Source organism: Colobus angolensis, unplaced genomic scaffold (assembly GCF_000951035.1).
Source record: "Colobus angolensis palliatus isolate OR3802 unplaced genomic scaffold, Cang.pa_1.0 Scaffold2, whole genome shotgun sequence".
Lineage (NCBI taxonomy): Eukaryota > Metazoa > Chordata > Mammalia > Primates > Cercopithecidae > Colobus > Colobus angolensis.
The window spans coordinates 10,028,497-10,036,992 of record NW_012115154.1 but is presented as its reverse complement, the minus strand read 5'-3'; the positions used below and the strand labels follow the sequence as shown (position 1 = coordinate 10,036,992).

The following is an 8,496-nucleotide window of genomic DNA, read 5'->3' as shown; positions in this document are numbered from 1 at the left end:
TTATAAATACCACGCCGTCCTCCATTCTCCTCCCCACCCACCCAATGGCTAACAGCAGGTAATTACAATTTAGCATCACCTGGCTATCATAATGATCCTTAAACAGCCTCTAACATATCTTGACTGGAGTTTGTATCCCTGACAGAGACACAGCTTAGCTCTGTGCCAAACACACCTGCCCTAATTCAGGCATCTCCCTCCTGCAGCTGTTAGCTGTTAGCAGTTAAAGCCTCTAGGGAATTGAACAAAAATTTTAACTGACAAAGGCTAGAAAGATCAGCAACACATAGAAACAGATATTGATGACTGGAAAACAGCAATGGCTTTTACAAAAAATGCCTTATTTTGTAAAATGCTCTTTAATATCTTTAGTACACATTATTTAATTTCTTTCTCAGAGAAGCCCCCATGAGAAGGATGAAAAACTCTTTGAAGAATAAAACGACTATTATACAATCCAGCTGTCTCTCTTCTCTTCCAGTTATATAGCCAAAGAAAATAAAATCATTATCTCAAAAAAATACCAACACTCCCATGTTCATTGCAGCATTATCCACAACAGCCAAGATATGGAAACTACCTAAATATCCATGGACAGATGAATAAAGAAAACGCAGTGGATACACACACACACACACACTATAGACTATTACTCATTCATAAAAAAGGAAAGTCTGCCATTTGTGACAACATGGATGAACCCGGAGGACATTATGTTAAAGTGAAATAAGCCAGGCACAGAAAGACAGATACTACATGATCTTACTTATATGTGGAATCTAAAACAGTCGAACTCCTAGAGGGAGGGAGTAGAATGGTGGTTACCCGGATCTGGAAAGGCAGGGGAAATAGGGAGATGCTGATCAAAGGGTACACACTTTCAGACATAAGATGAACAATTCTGGGGACCTAATGTACAGCATGGGTGGGCATGGGTGTGGAAATTTTTTGGTAATCATTACACAGTGTATAGGTATATCAAAGGAAAAAGACCTCACTGATATCACATTATAGGAGAAAACTATGTGAGAGGCAGTCCATGTAAAAGGAAAATGATACACTCGTGCCCCTCAAGGAGGCTTGAGAGGGACTGCAAATGAGGAATTATTTACATGATAAACATGGGCCCAAAGAGAGACAGGAACCAAGGCAGCTTGATGAGTTTGAAACAAATGTTATTTCCCTTCTCTTTATAGACTTTGATACCTGTCAACCCTCTTCCATTTACCTCTCTTCACAGATCTCTCCACCACTTTCTCCTAATTCCTTCCCCATTCCCAACCAGAACTCCTGACGAGGGTAATCCAAATGAAAACTAACTGGGGAGACTTGAATGTGTTTTTCCAACTCAAAGCCTTCTCATGCTGCAGCCCTTTGTAGGTGGGCATACCAATTCATCCTTCCTTGGCCCTTCTCTACAGCCTCCCACCCACACAAACTATGCCAGCTAATTCAACAGGGGGTAAAATATTGCTCACAAAATGCAATAACTCACTGCCCACCTTTGCCAGAGATTCAGCATCCCACAGGGGCCAATAAAAACAGAATAATCAAAGAAAAAGGAGAACTTGTAGGTTATCAGTAATGCAATTATTATCAACTGGGATTCTCGGCCTAGGAGTGTCTTGTTTACAAATTAGCAAGCCAGGTGATAGAATTTCTTTCCTACAGCCTTGATGTTGATCAGTTTCCCTGCCCCATTCCATAGCTTGTCATTCCTGCCTCTGCAGGCCAGCTAGAGACTGGCTTTGCTCTCAGTAAAGCAGGACTGACTCAAAACACCGGCTATATTATTGTCCTGGAGGCAGGGCACAGGGGCTGGTTTATTGGGTATTACCCAAGTAGACCAGGTTTTCTTTTTTTTTTTTCATCACCTGCTGCTTTTTCTCTCTCCCTTGCTATACTTCTTGATTACCCATATTTATGACTACATTGTTTGCCTAGGGAGGCAGCTATGCCATTGCAATGCTTGAGATCTCATGTTATCAGCAGTAATACTGTTAGAAACTTAGACCATTCACCTTTTCATGTATTGTGACTCAGAAGATAATGATTGTGGCTAAATCTTCAGAATAAGAAAGGTGTAACAATGAGTACAAAAAAGATATCCCAAATTTGGACAACTAAATAATAAGAATTGCATAATTAACTGATCTGGATGACCCAAGGGAATCCATAGAGGTGCTACCTATGGCCTCACTATTTTTTTGGTCATGTTGTAGCCTTTTCTTAATTTTTAGCCTCTTTCCATTATGAAAAATTTCATCTCTGCTTCAGTATATGTTAATCCTACAGGCATCCATCCCAACATAAACCTTCAGGTCATAGTTGAGATGATGTGTCAAAAGGGGGACCCATGTAATCTGTGGCAATAAGAGGAAAAGGAGAGGGTTTTCCCTTTAATGCCTGACATATAGTAGGGGTTTAATAAATTGTTTTAGGATGAATTTGGGGAAGTAAATTAATATATTTCAATCATGTTTAAAATACTCTGTATTTGACTTTTTTAAAAAAGCGTTTGAATTTTTTTCTCAATATGTCAGGAGTTGATGCACAGGGGAAAGCGAAATTCCCAGGAGTAAGATGTGCAAGAAGGAGGCCAACCTTGCATTTCAGGGCTGAGTTCCCTAAACTGTGTGCTTGAAGGAAGTTCTCCCCTTGCAGACACACTGCTGAGTGATAAGGAAGCACCTAGACTCCACTATGACCAGACTTGGTTCTGAGGCCTATGAAATATTGATGGGAAGAAGAGAAGCAGGAAAATCTATCTATTCAAATTTGCAAGAGGTGGAAACTTTTATTCACCTTCCTGGATAGACTGTTCCGTTGTCAAAGTAAAGCTAAGGCCATGGAAACTGAGCTATTTGAGAGTCTGTCGCTCCAAGGAAGAACATGCTGGCCTAATTGTCCCCTCAGGGGAGAGAATTGTTAAAAAAAACACTGAAACGGGCCTAAGTAAAGGTCCAGCACATTATTTATTTAAGACTGAATTAGGATTGAGTCATTCCAACTCTGAAAAAAGAATGTTGTTGGATTTTTATATATTTGATGGGACCATCCCATTGAAAACCATTGTGAAGTCTGGTTTCCCAAGCACAAAATGACAATTTCACTGTCAGTCTTTCTAGGAATCTGGCAGAATCCAGGACCGGGATTAGCCTTATTTTTTAAGTGACCTTAGACTAACAGTGGCTCTCTGGGCCTCCAGACAATTGGCCAGGGACTCTGAAAGCCAGAAACAAAGTTGAGAGAACTCCAGGCTGGTGGAGAGAAACAGGTGGCCTTCATCACCAGAATGTGCCCCATAGAAGCAACAAAGCAGCAAGCGAGGTTCTTAAATGAGGGCCTGTGGGCCTCGTCAAGATCTGGAGGAGTCATCCGCAACTTACTGCTGAGTGAGAAGGCTAGGCAGTGTCTTTAAGGTCCTGCCAGCTTTAACATTGTATGCTTTCTTTTTCTTTTGTTCAATCTCTTACCACAACTGGAAGTGTTGCCTCAACTACACAGGAGAAGGTTTGCAATAACTTAGAGAAAACATTATTTTAATCACCAGCGTATGTTCTCTGGCTCCCTGGACAAATCCGTCAGCAGTGGCAACACTGACCAGGTCCAGATTGGGGCCGCTGCAGTGGATGAGGATCCATTGAAACCAGGGGTCTTCAGTGCTCCAGCTCTGTTCCTATGATAAGGATGGTCAGCAAAGCCAGCAACCTTGAAGGGGGACCTTTTCCTAATCTCCCTGCCTGCTGAGAGAGTGTACAGAAGCAACCACCTGTCAGCTGCGATGAATCCAATGATAATTACATAAATCATTAACAATACTTGATATTTGCTCATCACATTTCTCATTTCAAACTGCTCATAAAACTGTATCTCATGGGTGGCGTTGCCGGCACAACAGAATTCCAAGGAAAGATTATGGGCTAAGTAAATAAAGCCTGGAGGTTGGTTTAAAGCCTAGGAGTCTATTATTAACACTTTCCTTTTTGTTTAACTTTTTCTTCTGGAAGTGTTCAAACATACCAAAAATAGAGAAAATATTATAATGAATCCTTATGTATCCAAAACCTAGCTTCAAAAATTATGTATGGCTTTACAGTCTTGTTTCGTTCATACCTGCAACTTCATTGAGGGTGAGTGTTGGGGTATTCTGAAGCAAATCAGTGACAACATATTTTACCCATGGATACTTTGGTATCATTAATAAAAACCCCTAGGTTATGCTATTAATTTGAAATTACTATAAATCTATCTGATGAATAAATCAAACAGATTTTTAACAAACTGCTTTCCTTGCCAAATATTCCCATTTGCTAGAACTAGAGATTATTCATCAAAATAGCTGTGACAGTAGAAACATACCACTTGTCTACTCACACAAGACATAGCATTCTTAGACTAGGAATAGGTCTCTGATTTGATGTCCCAGTAATTTAGAGATTGATGATATCCTACCAATACTTTAAGGAGCAGACATTTTAAAACGATGGTATAGACCCACTAGTCTGACCTTCTCTCTGTTAGTCACAGTTGGGCTGTGGTCATTCCCAGATTCCCTAAAATTAGAACAGGTAATAGGTCACCTGTGTGAACTGCACCAAGACCAGCCCCACAGCCACAGAAATAAGATCTCTCTCTCTCTCTCTGTCACACATACACACATCACTCACACATACACACACACACACACACACACACACACCGCCTCACTGGGAAGAAATGTGCAGGTATGGAAGAGACATTCTGAGAGATGGATCTCTACTGTGCTCAGTCTTTACTTATTCACTGTCAACGCTCCAAGGGATGAGCTCTGGAAGTCACCAGTAACTTGGTCAAACATCCCCAGCTACTTCTTCATCCTTCTGATCCAGTCACGAGGTTCCTACACTGAAGTTTTATCTTCATAAAACATTTTATGATTTTTTGAAGTATAGTAAAGAAGAATTTAAGTTCTTCCACAGGAAGTAACTACTAGAAACTGATGATAAACTGTGAAAAGTGGCTGTCTCTAAAGATAGAGAAAGGGATTGCGAGGTTAAAGGAGGTGATTGCTGCACAGTGTGTCTTGCATGCTTTTGATCATTTAACTTTTTGCTATAAATACATACTCATTAAAATGTTTAAAATAAACTTTTTTAATGTAATCAAGCAAACACAGAAATGCACATTTTTTTAAACTGGCCCATAAGGTGCTTGAATCTCTTTGCTCCTTCATCTTCACTTCCTGACCTCTAAACTCTGGAGGCCTCTGGGCTGTTCCCCCAAATTTTCCTCTTCTCTGTATACACTCTCTTTCTTGGAATATCACTTAGCCCACAGCTTGAAACACCAACTGTAAGCTGGTAGCCTCTGAATTTATGTCCAAGTCACAGAACTTTAACTTACACTTCAGATTTGCAACTGCCATATCAAATTGCCTCTGGATGTCTAACAAGGCTTCAGTCTTAACATGTCCAAAACTTCCCCATCACATCCACTCCTCCTGTGATGTTTACTATGTCAGGAAATGGAAACAAGTGAGTACTCCTCTCTTTCTCTGCAACCCCACATCAAATCCATAAGCGATCCTTTCAATCCTATCCTGCCTCTTCCCTGAAGGCAACAGCCTCCTCTTCACAGGCATCCCCTGTTCTTGCCCTTGCCTCATTGATTTCTATTCTACACCTAGTAACCAGTGGGATCCTTTTAAAAAGTAAGCCAAGGCCAGGTGTGGTGGCTCATACCTGTAATCCCAGCACTTTGGGAGGCTGAGGCAGGCAGATCACTTGAGGTCAGGAGTTTGAGAGCAGCCTGGCCAACATGGTGAAACCCTGTCTCTACTAAAAATACAAAAATTAGCCAGGTGTGGTATTGGGTACCTGCAATCCCAGCTACTTGGGGGGCTGAGGCATGAAAATCCTTTGAACCCGGGAGGCAGAGGTCGCAATGAGCTGAGGTGGCAGCACTGCACTCCAGCCTGGGTGACAGCATGAGACTCCGTCTCAAAAATAATAATAATAATAATTATTATTATTATTATTATTAAATAAATAAATAATAAAAATAGAAAGTAAGCCAGATGCTGACATTCCTGGAGTCAAATCCTCCAGTGCCTCCCAATTCACTCAGAAGACAGAGCCAGCCCCCACACCAAGGCCCATGGGCCACATGGTCCATCTCCAGCCTGTCCGACTCCTGCCATCTTCCCCATCAGGCATTCTGCTCTAGTCTCCTCACTATTCCTTCAGATGCCAAAATCCTTTTTGCCCCAGAACCTTTGCTCCTCCTGGCACGCCCTTTCTCCACATCTCACTCGCCCCGTCCCTTCCTGCAGTTGTGTGCTCAAAGGTCACTTGTCAGAGAGGTCTTCCATGATAACCCTAAAGAGTACCCATACTCATTCACTAGCCCCTTGCTGTGTCACGTCCCTTCACAGCAAGAATCCTTACATCATACATTACATATTTAATGATTCATTTTTAATTTTGTCTGTCTCCCCCAACCCACCCCCAACAGAATCTAAATTCCATGAGGAGAGGGGCTTAACTCTTATTCGATGCTCTATTTCCATTACCTGGATCAAGTCTTGGCACATGGTAGACTCAATAAACATGTCCAGAGTGAATCAAGTATGTTATATATTCTATCTATCCCCATGATGGACACCACTGCAGAATGGATAGCTTTTATGAGGTTTCAAACTTAATTTTCAGCCCCAATACAAATTGAAGAGGACTAAAAGGGAGGGATGTGCTGATTTTAAATAATGTATTAATTCTTAAAATCTACATCATTTTATGAATCCCTATACCATTTCTGGCACAACCTGAATGTAACCTCTGCGGGATATGATTTACTGTGCTTTAAACTTGGGCCACGCCAACAAGCACCCGTAGCACAGATGACTTGGGAAAGAAATACTAGTGCAGACAGGGCTGATGTTATGACTAGTGTGGTCTAATGTATAAAGTAGATGTTAGGAAATAGGGAGACTGGAGCAGATGCACCCAGGAAGTCCCTGGATGCACTGGGCTTTTGGTACTCTCAGAATCTGACTGTGGAACTTCAATTCCCAGGACAGATAAGGGTATAGATATTCCTTAGACCACTACAAAGATTATTTCTTCATCTTGTCCATTCTTTTTTTTTTTTTGAGATGGAGTCTCACTCTGTCGCCCAGGCTGAAGTGCAGTGGCGTGATCTTGGCTCACTGCAAGCTCCACCTCCTGGGTTCACGCCATTCTCCTGCCTCCTGAGTAGCTGGGACTACAGGTGCCCACCATCACATCCGGCTAATTTTTTTTGGATTTTTAGTAGTGACAGGGTTTCACCGTGTTAGCCAGGATGGTCTCGATCTCCTGACCTCATGATCCGCCCACCTCGGCCTCCCAAAGTGCTGGGATTATAGGCATCAGCCATGGCGCCCGGCCCATCTTGTCCATTCTTAATTTCATCCCTGTAACACCTCAGCTTGCCTCACAGTTTGGATTCCTGTCTGGATCACCAGTATTTATCTTGGCAACTAATTATGCATATCAATTATGAATGCAGAGCTACCTATTCATTACCTCAATGAAACACTATTCCTGCAAGATAGAATAAAATGACTCAATGATAGAAAGACGCTGTTTCTTCCTGCCTTACACACAGTGAATATGTATTTCTCATGCAATTTGAATGAAAATTCACTTTTTTGAGAAATTAGATAAAATGATTTTAAAGTTCACATGGAAAAATAATAGTCAAAGAATGGCTGAATAATGTTTTTTTTAAAGAGAGTAAAGGAACAAGACTGTCATGGAAATAAGAGTTTAAAATATATGTATAATAATTAGTGTGGTACTAGTGTAAGAACAGACAGGTCAATGGTGAGTGATACATACAGAAATTTACTATTGCATTTAAAGGAGAATTATAAGTCATAGGAAGTGAAATAACTATTCAATAAGTCATGTAGGAATTATTGATTAACTGTTCAATGCAAAATTTTTAGTCTTACTTCTTACCACGTATCAATATAGGCATTGAATAGATTAAGAAATTAAATGTAGGAAATCAATTTATAAATAACCAAAAAAGAAAAAAAAGGGGGCCAGGTACAGTGGCTCACACCTGTAATCCCAGCACTTTGGGAGGCTGAGGCGCGCAGATCACTTGAGGTCAGGAGTTCGAGACCAGCCTGGCCAACAAGGCAAAACCCCGTCTCTACTAAAAATACATAAATTAGCTGGGCATGGTGGCGCACACCTGTAATCCCAGCTACTAGTGGGGCTAAGGCAGGAGAATTGCTTGAACCTGCGATGTGGAGGTTGCAGTGAGCCAAGATCGTGCCACTGCACTCCAGCCTGGGCAACAGAGCAAGACTCTGTCTCGAAAAAATAAAAAATAAAAATAAAGTAAATGTTGATCAATTTTTTGGTGGGGGACCAACTTTCTAAATGTCAAAGCAACATAAAAAGTCACAAAAAAGGCTGGGTGTAGTGGCTCACGCCTGTAATCCCAGCACTTTGGGAGGCC

At 41.3% G+C, this 8,496-nt stretch overlaps 1 long non-coding RNA gene across 1 annotated transcript in view; it reads left to right on the top strand.

Moving 5' to 3' along the window:
- The window catches only part of LOC105511194, a 34,724-nt gene extending 30,900 nt beyond the window's left edge, over positions 1 to 3,824 (top strand). Inside the window, exon 4 of the long non-coding RNA XR_001001685.1 lies at positions 2,544 to 3,824. This is a non-coding gene — a long non-coding RNA (uncharacterized LOC105511194). The remainder of the gene's footprint in view (positions 1 to 2,543) is intronic.
- The last annotated feature ends 4,672 nt before the right edge of the window (positions 3,825 to 8,496 follow it).